The sequence below is a fragment of the Tachysurus fulvidraco genome, chromosome 10, assembly GCF_022655615.1.
Source record: "Tachysurus fulvidraco isolate hzauxx_2018 chromosome 10, HZAU_PFXX_2.0, whole genome shotgun sequence".
NCBI classification, from domain to species: domain Eukaryota; kingdom Metazoa; phylum Chordata; class Actinopteri; order Siluriformes; family Bagridae; genus Tachysurus; species Tachysurus fulvidraco.
In genome coordinates, this window is record NC_062527.1 from 11,943,527 (window position 1) to 11,960,604 (window position 17,078).

General features: G+C 34.5%; 1 long non-coding RNA gene and 1 other non-coding gene across 2 annotated transcripts; one reads left to right on the top strand and one right to left on the bottom strand.

Annotated features, from left to right (window-relative positions):
* The first annotated feature begins 4,145 nt into the window (after positions 1 to 4,145).
* LOC113660191 lies at positions 4,146 to 12,981 on the top strand. Its single transcript, XR_003444757.2, has 4 exons — positions 4,146 to 4,256; positions 5,896 to 6,106; positions 7,086 to 7,394; positions 12,668 to 12,981. It is a non-coding gene; the product is annotated as an uncharacterized LOC113660191 (long non-coding RNA).
* Positions 12,982 to 16,957: 3,976 nt separating this feature from the next.
* trnar-ucg lies at positions 16,958 to 17,030 on the bottom strand. The gene has a single exon. It is a non-coding gene; the product is annotated as a tRNA-Arg (tRNA).
* Positions 17,031 to 17,078: the final 48 nt, after the last annotated feature.

Sequence of the window (17,078 nt, forward strand, 5' to 3'; positions counted from 1 at the left end):
GACTTGCTAAAGATTATTTAAAGGTTCAGTTTGTCTGTTCATCACTGACTGAAGCTCCATACACTACTCATTGTGTTGGCAATATGTTTAATTCTGTTATAAAAATGTGACAAGAAAAAATGTGCAACTTCTAATTTGATATGTTTTCTGCAAATTGATATTAAAAGATGTCGATATAATAAAATAAAATGTCAGGATCCAGCATTATCAATGGTACGTTTTATTTTTTCATTCTAAAAAAAGCAATAAGAATAAAGTTCAGCTTAACTCATTTTATTTATTCCAGATGTGTTTAAGTCCAACATGTTTTTTTTAACGAAACATCTATTTTTATTTTTTAAACACTGTATAAAGTATAAATAAGCTTTTGAGTAACAGAGAAATAAAATCTTTTACATTATTGCAAATTGTTTTTTTTAATAAATATCATGTCATTTAAAATCAGTCATACTTTATTTCCCTGGGATATTGATTCAATGCAAAGACAGAGAATAAATTTATCACCTCTGCTTTTATCAAAGGCAGCAGAAAGTAATTTGATGTGATTATGCCTGATCTTCATGGCTAAAATATGGAATTGTTTTTATGCCTTATGTAGAGTAAAGTATGACTGAAAATAATAAGTAAGTAAGTAAATAAATAAATAAACAAATAAACAAACAAATAAATAAATGTCTTAGTAAGACATTGGGCCAGTACTGGCTGTCATAACAGCTTTAATTTACTTTAGCTAAGGGTTTCTACAAGTCTCTGTATATGTACTGTGAAAAGAGGCCATTCTTCCAAAAGATATTCTCTCAGATGGTATTTTGACACCATGGTGTCCAATTGGGTTAGCCAGTGACTGAGAAGGCTTTAGTTTAGTTTCATTATTTATTTATTCATTCATTCATTCATTCATTTATTTGTTTGTTTGTTTGTTTGTTTGTTTGTTTGTTTATTATTTAAATAAAAAAATATTACTTTTCTAGAAGTTATATAAGTCACCCAGGCTACTTTTTGGACTCATCCTCATCTTTTAAGATCTTTACATAAATCCTTATGGAGTATGTGTGTATGTGTGTGTCTTTTTAACGTGTTTGTCTATGCTGATCACATACACTCTGTCTAGCCCCCACTCCCCACTGCCTTTCCTGCAGCAGTCATACACTCAGACACTGGGAAAGGGGGATTCATCATCACCCCATGTCCCCATACCCTTTCCAATTCAGACATTTTGGGGGGTCTGTCTGGACTAGCTGTGGTAGACGGCACCCCACTCCTCCCCTCTATCATGCCCCACAGGAGCTAAGAGGACCTTGAACTCCTGTCACAACAGCTACCCATTGGGGCAGAGGTCAACACCCACAGTTCAGTGGAATTCAGACATGCATTCCTGTGCACTTCAAACCACAGACAATACATGACATTCCATTTAAATCTCTGTAGTCACATCCCAAACTGACATTTTGTATAACAAAAATATTCAATGAAATGAAATAATAATTAGAAATATTTATTATTTTTCCCTCCAGTGTCTATTTTAGAAATGACCTAAATTAAACCAAATTCTAAAGCAGTAGGTAAATATCTGGTCCCTATAACTTGTAAAACTATTGATAAACTAGTCTATTAATAATGTTATTGAATGTTATTGTTATTGTTATTTTTATTGTTATTGAATGTTAGTGCCTATTTCATCAACTTAATTTGAACTATGATGATAATACAGGAATAGCTGAAAATAAATATAAATGTAAATATAAAGTCATGAGGTGAGTGGGCTGGTTATACATCCCAATATTAAAATTTCATACCTGGGTTCTTTCCTATATAAGATATAAAAACATCACATTAGGAAGGATTGTATTGCTTTAAGAGGACTTACAATTGTTTATGGAATGCGATGTAGTAGACGAATTTCTTAAATTTTAGGAATCTTTCCATATTGTGTTGTAAGCTTCATTCGGTAAGCAATTTGCCAGACAAAATCATTGTGTTATACAGTTATGAATAGCATGTATCAGTGCATGAGTGAAGGTGCTCAGAACTAAGGCTCCTAATCACTGGAGCTTTCGTTTAGCTTGCCATGACTAGTTTTTCGAAAGCAAAGTGAAGATCATTAACATCACCAACAAAAGCTGCGACGCTTTTGTGAAACTCGGCCACGCATACTGGCAAACATAAACACTAATCGAGTTAGATCCTGTAAAACTATAAAAATATAAACACTATATATAAAAAATATTTAAAAAAAAAAACAACACATCACTAGACAACAAATAAATAAAAAAAGATCGGTAAAACAAACAAACAAACAAACAAACAAACAAACAAATAAATAAATAAATAAATAAATAAATAAATAAATAAATAAATAAATAAATAAATAAATAAAACTAACACAATTTAGAAAAGGGACTGATGTAGCAGCATGTAATCGTCAGTATGGGAATTAAAAATCATTTCGTTTTTTTAATAATTTGCTTTGATTGCAAAACTGGCAGTGAGCAGAATAACCAGCCACTTTGAAATGAAAAAATAAAAATAAAAATAAACTATAGAATATTTAAGACAGCTTACTGAGATACTGAGTGCACTTGAAGTTAATGAAATTATGTATTCAAACTATTCTACATTGTACTGCAAGTGTCCCGATATAAAATATTTAATAATAAAAATATAATAATAATAATAATAATAATAATAATAATAATAATAATAATAATAATAATAATAATGAAAAGAAGAAGAAAAAGAAAAGGAGAAAGATTTCATACACAATACTTAATAATATTATTATTATTTTTAGACAGCTAAATTAAAAAATAAGTTGAAATGTTGGCACTCTATAAGTATATAAAATATTTTTATACCGTTCACCATTAAAAATAATTTGTGTTATATATTCAGCTTATCTGTGAGAGCGACTTTAAACTGTGCTCCCTAAACAAACAGAAGAATCTGCAAAATTAATATAGACATGCAATTTATTATTTTATTACTATTATTTATTTATGCTTTTTTAAATTACATAGAATTAGGAAGCAGAGGAGGAAGCAAAAAAATGCAGATCTGTACAATTTTCACTAACGTCCCTGCTTTTTAAAACATATTTTTTGCTCAAATTATAACAAAAGTATAGACATTTAAGTATTTACACTTTTCTAATCTGGTATTTGTTTCTCTAGATATATAAAGTACTTACAGGATGTAGATTCAGATGTACAGATGCAGTTAGAGATTGTGTGTGCATCATAATCATCTTTAATAATTCCATTTTTATTTCAAATTAAAATTGTGATTTCTTTGCATTATTCTACAACTTGGCTGGTTGTGATTCAACAAAATGTAAATAACGTGTAAATTTTCTTTAAATCGTGAATAAATGAGATGATCTAAATGGAGTTATACGAAATATATATATATATATATATATATATATATATATATATATATATATATATATATATATATATATATATATATATATCATATTTATAGGGAAGCACAATTGTGAGTTTACATATATAAGATTTATTATTAATACAAATTTTAAGCTGAATTAAGATCTAAATATCGTCTCCATCAGTTTTATGATATTGTAGCATTAAATACTGTGAAATTAAATTGTGAAAATGGTTATTTTGTTATTTAGGATCCTAAATGTAACAGATTTTTTCTTAGAAAAAATCTTAGAATAAACACAGTTTATTCTAAGCGACTCATCTTCGCCTGGCTTTCTAACTCCACCCACTCTACCGCCTTAACGCGTCCATGAGCTGTGATTGGTCAATATGAACGACGGCGCTCACCCAGGCTGGGTGACGTCACTGCAGACGCTAGCGACCAGTGGAAGAAAAGCGGTGGTCGGTGGTACTTGAGGTGCAGAAGAGCAGGCGGAGGGTCGGACATCAATAGCATCAGATCTTCATCAATATAATCAATTTCTGCATGAAGACCGCACAGGACCTGCTTTAGATCGCTGAACAAGCCAAGATAAAACAAAAACTTTGCCTTTGAACTCAGGATTTCTGTGCTAGTAGGCTGTAGGATATATATATATATATATATATATATATATATATATATATATATATATATATATATATATATATATATATATATAGAGAGAGAGAGAGAGAGAGAGAGAGAGAGAGAGAGAGAGACGCGAGGAGCTACCGACTGGCTGCAGCACCTCATTTACACGGATGTTGAGGATGCTGAAGATGCTGCGTTATAACTCACAGCTCCATCTAAGCGAACGGAGTCCAGAGGTATTTTTTTAACAGAAAATATCTGTAAATATCTGTGCTATGTATCCATCAAATTGCTCATATTCATATCAAACATTTCTTGAATTATAATACATGCAGAAAGCTCCATTTTTTTATAGACTACATATGTAAATATTAGATAATGTACACTGAGCTTGTGAAATTGGACATGGACCTGTATTGTGATGTTTTTCCTTTTGGAAAGATTGAGCTTAGGGTTGATGATTAATTTACGGAAATACGACAGTGTATTTTAGCAGTGTACAAGGATCAGGGTGGACACTACATCCAGGACTATTGTGTCTTATAGGTTATCTTTTTTATTCAGCAACCACCACTCATTCATTTTTAGCCATGCAATGCATAGTCTATTTTCTGAACTACTATTTGATCTCAGGACAAGTAGGTTATTGTCATATTGTATAAGTGTTAGAGTGAAAATCCTGGTCATAAACGTTTTACTCTAGAAATGTTAGGTATGTATTTTTTTTTACAAGTGCAATTTCCAAAAAGAATCTTGAAACTTTTTATGTCACTTAACTTATATACTGTCATCTGCAATATTAAAAACTGTCATACGTACACCTTTATATAACAGCCTGAAGTCATGTAGCACAAATATGAATTGATAAATGCCTCCCTAAAGCCTTTCTCTTGATTCTTTGTCAGCTAGCAGTTAATTGTGATTTATATGCAGATATTAACCTACTTAGTAAACCTGAGTATAATCTGAATGACTGGCACTTAAATAGCTGAATAAATTTTGGTCAATTTCTAGAGGAACATCTGCTAGAAGACAGTTGGCTTTGGTGAGTGATTATAGTCAGATAAAATTTATTGAAGGTGCAGTTAAACATAACATACAATAAATGTAAGTTTATTGTTTTGTGAGCAGAGTGAGACCTACATGTGCACACTCACCTTACCGACATCATATACACACAAGGCTTACACACACCATGTGCACACTCACTGTGCATATGTGTACATCACATACACATTAGTGGTACACACACCCTGTACTCATGCATGATTTGATATAATTATGTTTGTAACTTTTCTCTTTTGAATATAATGTTGGACAGATTAAAGCCCTGCTATAACATATATATTAAACATTAAAAACATTTATTATATATTTTATTTTATATTATTATTATTATTATTATTATTATTATTATTATTATTATTATTATTATTATTATTATTATTATTATTATTATTATTGTGTGATTCTATTTAAAATGTGAGGATTCTGTGTTTGAAAATTCTATCAAAATAATCAGAGATTAGTCTTTATGTGAAGATATTGCCATGTTTGAAATTTCTTACAGCCTTTTTTATTTTAACATATTATGAAATAATCAATTATTTCAATTGGATCGTCATTCTGAGATGTAAAAAGCGAAGAATTTTACAATACTGGTTCAAACATTTATGCCTTGATAGCAAATTGTCTGCATAACAGTTCTGAGTTTTATTTACTGCAGACTACCTGGAATACATTTTGTCTCTTGAGGCTGAAGCATGGGGCAGGCTAACATGTAGATAAACTCTTCTGGTATCTCACCATTGCTTAAGCATGTTTCTAATTACCTTCCTTTTTTATTCATGTATCTCTGTTTTATATTTTTTTCAGATGGGTGACTCCTCATCCTCAATATTTCCCTCCACTCGAGCAGAAACAGCAATAAGCATGAAGAGGGGTTGGTTTCTGTCTTTGGTTATCTAGCTGTATGAGTATAAAACATGTCATAAAGCTAGATAACCGAAAGTAGAAATTAATCTCTAACTCACAACCATCTTGTGTGAATCTCCCAAACCATGTGACCTATGGACATGTTTAACAGGTAGGCCTGCAGACAATGTTATTATTATAATGAAAACCATTTTGTGTAAAGGTTTAAAAATAAACGTCTTTGAACAGCTTTCTTTTTGAGCTGATATTTGAAAAATGGTAAGTAATGATGCTTTATGGACCACAGGTAACCATATTTACAAGTGTAACATAAGTTATAATTATACATTTAATGTAAGGATTTCTGAACTGTTTCATTTCCAAATATTACAATTGCACATATAGGCTAGATCAATATAGCCAGGGTAGTTTAAGTAGGCTGGTTATTTGGGGCTTTTGTGCACTTTTATTCTCATTTGCAACATTTTAATGTAAACTTTTCCTGATGCTTTGTGATTCTGTTCTTGTCTGTGTGTGAATGAATAAAAAACACCTGCATGACTGTATCTCAAAATCTATCCTCAGATTTGTATTTTTTGTTTGTTTTCTACTGATGAAGGCATAAGTAAATGTTCAAGTGCTAAACCCACTCCTATGCCTAACCGGTAGTTTTGCACCTTTTGTATGGATTAGACTGTGAGAAGTCTTAGAGATGTACAGTAACTGTATGGATATGTTTAGCAATGCAGAAATAATTGTAGCACTCTACTGTATTTATTCAAAATTCTCTCCACACTATTCAAAGTTTCTTGTAGTTATCTATACTAGCTGAAAACTAAAAATATATTTTGTAATTTCTTTTATATATCTGTGAATTCACAGTGATTTTGCATTGTTGTGGATCATGCCTTCTGTCTTCTGGTTTATTTATTTATTTTAATAAAATTGTATGCTTCCAATAGTAAAATGGGATATGTTCTAGTGCATCCTATACTAGATAAGTTTATGTTTACAGAACGTGCAGAAATTGCTTTATAGAGTCTGTGCAGCAGACCCATTAATGGTTGCCATGGTACCAGCTTGGTGATAATAACAATGAGTATTTTTCAATGCTTAATTTTAATTTCCTCTTCTTCTGTGTTCCTTTTCAGAGCTCTGTTCCAGTCTACAACATGCCATAATAAAGTACAGTGTCATGAACTTAGGCTGCATGCTGTACAGAAGAGGTGACAGATACATGGATGCTAGGAGGAAAACACCTTTGTTCCTGATTGCCATATTTCTCATCATGCCGAGAGATCTCCGGTGCCATCTGGGTATATGGGGCACTATGCCCGTGCCACCGGCGATAAAGCCCCATTATCTCCCTGGAGCCTTGGCACGATGAACGAGGAAGGCAGGGAGGCCATCTTGAGGGAGATCTCACTGAAACAGCTAAGATGGCTGGACTGGCATACGAGGTGAGTTGCATCATAGCCTTTTCTATTCCTGTGTGTATGTGTGTGTGTGTGTGTGTGTGTGTGTGTGTGTGTGTGTGTGTGTGTGTGTGTGTGTGTGTGTGTGTGTGTGTGTGTGTGTGTGTGTGAGCATGTGCATGGATGCATTTGAGAGCTAAACCGGTCCTGCTCAGCTCTTTGCCTATCTGATTTTACAATACTAATTAACAGAGTGGAGGAGGGGAGGTAAATAAAACAAATAAGCTGGCACCGATTGCAGTAGAGACTGCCATCTTCTTTTGTTAGGATTTCCATGTGAATTAACATTGAACTCTGGTCTTTATGATTTTTGTTGTTTCCACACAGCTACCATTACATTGTAGCTTAACTAAAAATGTAATCTTATAGTCTTTTACCTGGTGATTAAAATAGGAAACACTGTGAGAAGCTGTCAGGCTTTTTCTAGGCTTCCTCCATTTGAATTATGCTGGCAAAATGACATAAACTATGTTTTCACAAGGACCTTGTTTTTTGTAGGTTAAACACAACTGTAACATTCAAATGCAACTGGAGAGCATGATTTGTGCATAATTAATTAGCATTCTGATGCTCTGTAATAGGTTTTAAATATTTGATACCTAAATCTGAAACATCATCCAAGGGGAATGTAATTACTTTTGTGAAAGAGCAGTGGGAAAGTTGCATATGTAGTACACAGTTTAACAACACACTTCCTATTCTTAAAGCAAATAGTTTTGTTTGCAGTCAGGGATGGATAATGAGAGGAAAATAGAGAGGAGACAATAAAGCAACTAGCACTGCTAATGAGTGGGGCTGAGCAAAGATCCTCTTGACATAGTTGCACTGAAAGGAAAGAAAAGGCCAAAGCTTCAGTGTGTCAATGGGAGAGGCAGCATCCCAGAGGTACTTCCCATAGACTTTGCTCTCTGTGCTATTCTCCTGGTTTCACTGTTCTTCATTCCCTCTTCCATTCCAAACCTTCTTTGACTGTAGAAATGTCAACTAGTTAAAAAAGTGAACTAAAGAACCAATAAATGAATGAATGAAAATGAATGTATGAATAGCTCTGCAAAATGCTCTTTTTCTTTGTGCTTGTTATGCACAAGTACAATTTGCAATCCATAACTTTTTTTTTAAAGTGTAAGACTAAACTTGCTTAAATAATATTATTTAGATTGTGAAATTCATGTGCACATAACCCTGCTTGAAATTGATAAATAATACTCTTTTGCCAGGTGTTCACAACATATATTTTAATTTTTATTAATTACTTTACAGTGACAAAGAGCAACGCTGTGACACATTCTTATTGCACTCTAGCCACAGTTGAAATGGCTAAAATGGCACCCCATGCCCCTGGCACTCTAGTCTCCATCTTGAATGGACATGAGAGTTAGATCGGCCCATGGGCTGCCATGGGGTCGGCAGCTGCAGCAGCATGCCTTAATGAACAGAACGTGGTGTCTGCCATTATTATTCTGCCCCACTCGCATCTTTCCTCGCTTATTGTAGGCCCCCTCCCTCCTAAAGCACCGTTCCCACCATTGTCAGGACTGGTACTTCTACACCATGGCTTGAAGGGGGGCAGGGTGGGAAAGCCCGGAGCAGACTAGACAGGACCAGATGCCAAAGACATTAGACTGGTATGCAGATTGGGGAGCTTTTGTGTGTGACTGTGTGTGTGTATGCATACAGGCAAATAAACAGGAGCAGGCTGTAGGCCCCCTGATCATGTTAATTGGTCTTCTCATTGCTAATGCTTGTCTGGTACAGATGGAGATGTTGTGGTGGCATACGTGAAACAGGGCCCTTTGTCCAATATCTAAAATGTACATTACAGCTATAGCAAGAAGTGACCGTTAGATTTACTTCACAATTACAGATTTATTGCACAGTTACAGCATATTGCAGTCATTTATATTTCATTTTGTGTTGTAGAATAATTTGACCATAGCTTAATTATTTTAACATGTCCACATATTACAATATTCATCCATATCACATCAATTTATTATACTGTAAGTTATGATAAAATTTTTGAGTGTCATATTTAAGTATTGTGCTAATGGTTATTAAGCTCTGGTTAGTGAAGTTTTCAGTATAAGTGTACATTTATGATTATCAGAATTTATTCTAAGCAGCCTTTTTCTGTAGATATAGAGTATAGAGACCACCATTTAAAAAAACAAATAGCCAGAGATGGATTTTATAACAAATGTCACTGTGCACATAAGATAGACTGGATGGTGTTAACCTGCTATAGTTTATAAAAACAGAGCAGAAAGAGGTTACATAGGCAGTGTGAATTAAAAATATGGTTTGGTTTGAGTGTTTGGGAGGATGAAGGGGAGAAGCATGTGATGATGGCGAGATGAGGCACCGTGTTTAATTCTCTCTTCCCGTTACTGTGAAAATGAGCTCTGTTGTGTGCTGGCAGCTTGGCATGTGTATATATTTTTGATTTATTTTTTTATTTTTAATCATTTACTTTCCAAATAGTAATAGAGTCCTAAATACCATTTTTTTTATTGATTTGGCATTAAATAATATTTATGAACATATTGCTCATTTGTTATACGTTTCCGAACAGGGTTGCATATGGTCTTATACATAGTAATTCCTAGATCGCATATAGCAAGTCCACACATTTAGTGCAAATTTAGGTCAAGTGCCTGAGGGATCAAAAAGTAAGGCTTTCTGTGTGTCAGAGGGCAAAAGCTTATAACTCTCATTAATGAGGTACAGTAAATCCTCTAAAGCAAAAGAGGAAAAGCCCGAGAATAACATCAGGAGATCGCTAAAATCATTATGAATGCCTTTGGTGTTTACATCATCTACATTTTGACAGACATACCAAACTGTAAGCACACACACACACACACACACACACACTTATCAGGCATCCTTTTTAGTCCATGGTCATCTGAAGTGTGGAGGTTTTTATTTATCATAGAGATGAAATCCTTATAAAGTTATTGCATGTGACATATAAAGTCAGGCCTCTTCACTTTGTGTAAATGTGGATTGACAAAAGAAGACATACACGGTTTGGCAAGAGTATTAAAATACTCTCATACACCATTCAGGGCCTTGGATGAGAGCCAATGTAGGTCAAGCTTAATCTTTAGCTTAGACTAATCTCTCACAAAGAATGTTTTAAGTATCTCCCAGGAAGATAGAGACGTTCTTCTAGTCTATGCTTTACAGATTAGAAGTTATCTGCATTAGAGTCACATAGGCAGAGGTTATCCACTAAGGTTAAAATGGGAGTAAGTGTTTATGTTAACCAGAGTATGTAGAACTGCTGTACCAGACAAAACAGGACTATCTGGGACAGTGTTTTTCTTTTCTATCCTAAAAACTGCTTCTGAAATTTTATTGGACACATTCAAGAAATTGTTTAAAAATATGACATAGCAGTAGAATAATTTGATGTACAGTTGGGTGTATTATGTGCTGTTAATATTGGTTTAGAATTTTAAATTGAACTAGATTCATCAAATGATATACATTTAAAGCTGTAAGTAAACGTATTACATAAAATCAAAGACATTTCTTATTGTTAAACCTATTAAAATAAGATTTAAAAGCTATATAATAATTACAAAATAATATATAATATAATAATATATAATATAATAATATAATAGCCAACCCTTACAACAACATTAAAAATTATTGTATTATATAAAACTCTCTGTAGATCTGCAATTCTGCATTTGATATGCATGTGAGACAAAACTTTAGCTATCCATCAAGTTCAAGTTCATTGCTGTTGAAGCATCCTGGCTGTAGCCTGTCTATAGTCGTATACCCCTTTCTCTCTCCATCTCTCTCTCTGTCGTCCCTCTCAGAGGGAGAGCTGTTCACCCTTTGACCTGTGTGGAGGTTGCTATGGGAGGTAGGCTGGCTGCCTCAGTAATGTGGCTGTGAAAAGGCAGTGCTGTCAAGGCCATCTCAAGATGTGTGCCCCCTCCACTCCTCCGCAGCTGGGCACAGACCCAGAGCCTGGGAATGTCAGAGCTTCGGGTTCGTCAGACACCCCCTAACCCACAGTAGCCCCTCTGAGACGCCCCCCTCCCACAGCTCCAGTCTAGCCATAGTCTCAACCGTCTGTCTAAAGCCACATTCGAACCCCTGTTTGTGCAGCACTCATCCCAAGTGCAAAGTGTGTTTTAGGATAACCCTAGAGCATCTCAGCTTTTAGAGAACTATTCGCTAATTCTCTCTCTCTCTCTCTCTCTCTCTCTCTCTCTCTCTCTCTCTCTCTCTCTCTCTCTCTCTCTCTCTCTCTCTCTCTCTCTCTCTCTCTCTCTCTGTGCGTGTGCTCTGTATGCAAATAATTACTTTGCCTTTTAAAGCATTACATCTAACAATGAAAAGTGAATGTAGGGGATATTGCTTGCATAATTGTGTAGCTATAAAATATTTGTAACTATGCCAAGCAATACCAGGTGGCTGCACAGACTATGTGCTGAAAACAGAACCATGAATTTGTGTGTGTGTGTGTGTGTGTGTGTGTGTGTGTGTGTGTGTGTGTGTGTGTGTGTGTGTGTGTGTGTGTGTGTGTGTGTGTGTGTGTGTGTGTGTTTGGGTCTGTGTGTGTGTGTGTGTTTGTGTCTGTGTCTGTGTCTGTGTCTGTGTCTGTGTCTGTGTGTCTGCGTGTCTGTGTGTGTTATGTCCGTGTATGCTTCATGCATGTTTTCACCGTTAATTCTAGTCCTGCATGCTGCTGGGAGGAGACAGAGAAATAAAAGAAAAGTGATTTGCATAAGCTGTATGGAGTCCAAAGACTGGTGAAAAAAAAACAGATATCAGCAACCCACTAAAGGAAAAAAGGCAAACACTGTTCTGGGCAGACAGGAAAGAGAAAGGCAGTGTTTGCATGGGAGATGGGGGTGAAACTGACAGAAAGATGCTCACCTACAGTGATAAAAGGAACTGGATAATCTTTGTATCATTTTAAAACTGTGACAGAGTTGGCACATTACAAAGACTTATTGTAATAAAGAAAAAGAATGATTGTTTGGAAATACACAGACAAATTACGTCACTATCACTATCACAATTCTGCAGTGAGTGTGATATGTCAAAGTTGAATAATAATAATAATAATAATAATAATAATAATAATAATAATAATATCGTTTTTATTATTGTTATAGTTAATTTCTTATTTGATAATGTTTTTTTAAATTACACTATCACATATGTAAGATTATTATAAACATTTAAAATAACACCTTGCCTTTCTTTTACTTTTTACCTTTTTTCAGAGCACTCTTGGTGTGTTAACTGCAGCAGAGGACACTGAAAACCATGATGGAATATGGACCCTTTTCTCTTCAAGAATAGAATTATAATATTTGTAAATGTGATTTTTATGTCATATTGACAGTCAACTTCATATATTAACACAATCTGTATTTGAGTAGGAGCTTTTGGTTTATTGTTTTACTTTGAGATTGCATCCTGTTTATTAGACTGTTATTTCTTTGTTCAGCAGAAAGTAAAACCTTATACAATGTGTATATTGTTGAGTTTTACATAAAAGTTATGAATAAAAGCTATTTCAGAAACCACTGTCAACGAATTCTGTATGAGACAAACAGCCAACAGGAAATTCAGACACACTGTTTAGGGCAGCTGTGTGAAAATGTTCACTTGCACTAACAGGGTCACTTCTCACCTCAGTGCGGATTAAACACATGATACTAACGGAACCTAGTGCTGGCTAGAGATTACATAATAAGAGGAAATTTAGCAATTTGAGTCAGCACCCTGGACAGCGGACAGCACTGTAATATAGCCTAGACAAAATTATTTTCTCACAATAATCCACTGTGTGGAATGAAATGAATTTAAAACATCTGTACAATTTCAAAACGCGTAACTGAAAAATAATTAAAAAAATCTACAAAATGCGTCTGTCGAGTATTAAAATAATTTGGGAACTGGATGTAAGACAAATCTAAACTCTCAGTGCCAGTCACAAGCCCTAAAATTAGATGGTTGTGTCAGGAAGGGCATCCGGAGTAAAGCATTTGGAGCAACAACATAAATTCTAAAACAATACGTTCCCCAAACGCGGATAGTACTTTTTAAATATATAAATTCTTGGGTTTTTACAATAAGGTAATATAGAAAATATAGTGAGAAGGGCTTTGCATGCGGTTTTTTTTTTCAGAGCTCTGCTGGATGCACACGAAAGGATGTGAAAATGTGGATGTGGTTTAATAAAGCTTTAATTAGTCGCTTAAAGGCTGTTCAGCTGTGCAGGCAAAACGAATAAACCAATGCACTGACATTACGAGCTCAGAAGCTCACGTCAAGGAAATTAAAATATTTCCATGTCACGAAACTGGAGCGATGCCTAACTTCAATATCGTGGTTCCCTTTATTTAACAGACCCCTTAAATAGAGACCTGGACTACAAGGAAATAAGCTTTAGTAATCTGTAAAATACACACTTCAACAAATCAGAAGCATTGACTGCAACTCTGTTACCCCACTACATCACATAATCCTGTAAAAGAGCTGGTATTTCAGAGTTGTTTTTTTTATTGCTACAACGTTTTTTATTTGTTTTATTTTGAACGATTTCTTGATATTTTAGCGTAATTCATCCTCCCCCAACGCTGTTGGTGTTTAATTTAAACTATAACTATTAAATAGTTTAGAAATTACAATAAGACTACAGGATGGAAAAATAGCATTTGACTGATTATATGAAATAATTTGGTTTTCTGTTCCACCAACGAAAATGTCGTCCTGATAGCTGTATATTGATGAGAATAGACTAAATTGTGGCTTCCAACTGCCCATACAGTCGCTTTTCTGCTATACAGATCACAGAACTATGGTTTTATAATAAAAAATACAATATATTCTTGACTTAATGTATAGGGTAATTATCTTTTTTTTTATAAGTGATGTATGTATTTATTTCTAAATACGTTTATATCAAAATACAAACGTGTCTATGGAAACATTTTAAAAGAAATATGTCGAATCACAACGAGTTAGTTCTGTTAAACTCACCAGCTTATAACTGAGTGTCCAGTATTAAGCCTGACTCCCTTGGGGTCTGATCCGCTAAACGGACAGTGTATTGACCATGTATGACATTAACCCTGGCTGAATGAAGCTGTAGTGACGCTCATGTTATTTTGAACAGGACCTGGTTGGTGGCACTGCCTTGGCCAGTCCCCTAGAGGACAATAAACCAAGCCAAAGGGCTCTGCGTCGGTCAAAGGTTAAAGTCAGAGGTTAAGGACCACTAATTAAACGGTGATTTCCTTTTAATTCCCTCGTGACCACTGAGCTGTCAATATGTTTGCTTCTTTTACAAGGTCACTAAATAAACATGTGGTGTCCAACTACAAGTTAATAAACGCTACAGATCCTATAGCCTGCATAGCAAAATAGCACAGCACAGATTCTGTAAAACGCAGACTGACAGACAGACAGACAGACAAATAGACAATAATTCCAATATAAAGTTACCAGAGTAAGAGTGCGATGTGTAAAGCTTCTGTTATGTTGTGAAATATTTGATGTTACTATTAAATAGAAATACTATTAAAATGAATCTATACTGTAACATAAAATTGCGTGTTCTACTTTGTCTGAACTACATATTTTGATTCTTATGTTTTGTTTTTATACTTTTCTAATAATTTATCATGGTAGATAGGCTCATGTAGATAGGCTCATGTAGATAGGCTCATCAAGTTTTTCACACATGGAAGGAATATGGGAGCACATGAAGAAACAAAAACAAAAAAACAAAAAACAAATGAAAGTCCATTTCAGCAATGTTATATTAGGAATTCAAACTAACACATGCGACCCCATGTCAAAAATATCGACATCTTTCAGAAAATTACATCATTAAAGCACAAATGAATGACTCTTGTATAAATATCACGTGAAAATAAAAACATGTATAGAAACGTGCACAAGCAACAAACAAACATGAAAACACGGGACATTTTAATGGTTTATTTAGACCCTATTGAGTGTAAATCCTATTTATTTAGTGTGATAAACCAAAGGTTTAAATATTTCACCAGAGGTCTCCGACATGCTGCAGAGAGTGAACAAGACCTGCTTGTTTCTGCGAGCCAGACTGCATGAGTGCTGCTGAGGATGGAGTGTGTATGATAAGTTAGCATAAGAATGGTGTCCGGGCTTGTGAACTGCTCTGACCTTTTAACCTTTCTCTCTGAGGACATGAATAGCATGGCTCAGGGCCTGGCCAGCCTTTTCACGCGCTCTTAGACGTGCCTAAGCTCCTAAGCATGGTGATTTAACGAATGAACGTGTCCTCGTCTGCAGGGTTTGCTATTACACACACTGCCAGAGGTTTGTTTAAAGCGTCCCCCGTAGACACACACAGCCTGAGAGAAAATAGGCGGTCTGATCTAAGACAAGGGCCCATTTACTGGGAAAGCTGCGGGATAGTCTATGGATCTTGATTCCGTTCCTTTAATATAAAACTGAGGAAGAAATTTGGCAACAGAGTCTCCATTCAATGAAGCTGCTCTAAGAAATAGAAATATATAGAAGGGTAACAGAACAATAATTCTTGACCCATATCATATATATATATATATATATATATATATATATATATATATATATATATATATATATATATATATATATATATATATGCATACACTTTCAGTAAAAAAGTTCTTTATCAAGCACACACCTTTCACCTAAAGATGTGCAGCAGTTTTACACTATGATCCATTATAGACATAATTAATGATAGAATAATTTAACATACAGGCCACACATATACAAATAACAGTGGCAGATGCCAGATACCGTGTGAGATCCAAATGTCTTCAGATCATGACATCAATGTTTTTCTAGCTGATAAACATTAAGAGATTGGGACACTCTTATATATATATATTTAAAATTTTATTTAATTCTGATTATTGCAGATTATTACAGAAAGATGCTATGTGGTCTATTGTAACCTGTGATAACCCTGATAAATATGATAAATAATTTTTGTAGCAAACCCATTTTCATGCCTACCACAGGTTTATCTTCTGACGAGGAGCTGCATGGTCCGTGCTAGTGTGTAGGACGACCCTGACCCCTGGCGGTGTAATCTATGTACTGCACCTTCCCTTTTAAAAACATAATCTTATAAAATATAATATTTCTATATTTCTATAGTTATATACATCTCCGTTTACATTTTTGGAGAATTGGCAGTTCCTCTTATTCAGAACAAACTCTAAAATGTGATGCATGTACAGCAATACAAATTGCAAACATATAAAAGTCTGGAAGGATATGTATATATGTTTATGGTATTTAAGTGTTAGTGTTCCACAAAACTAAGAATTATACATAGAACAATAACAAAATATAAATCCCGAGTGATACGAAGTAAATTAAATAAAAGTAAATAAAAATAATTAGTAAACAAATATTGTATTAATTAAATACAAACTTCCGACACGAATGACTTGATATTTATGACTTTTACTCGAGAGACTAAATGTGTTTTTGGAATAAGATCTTAAAAATAAAAACTACGACCCCGGCAGGACTCGAACCTGCAATCTTCTGATCCGAAGTCAGACGCCTTATCCATTAGGCCACGAGGCCTGCAAGGGACGCTTCAAAATGTCTCCTTTAGTCATTGTGAGAACCGGA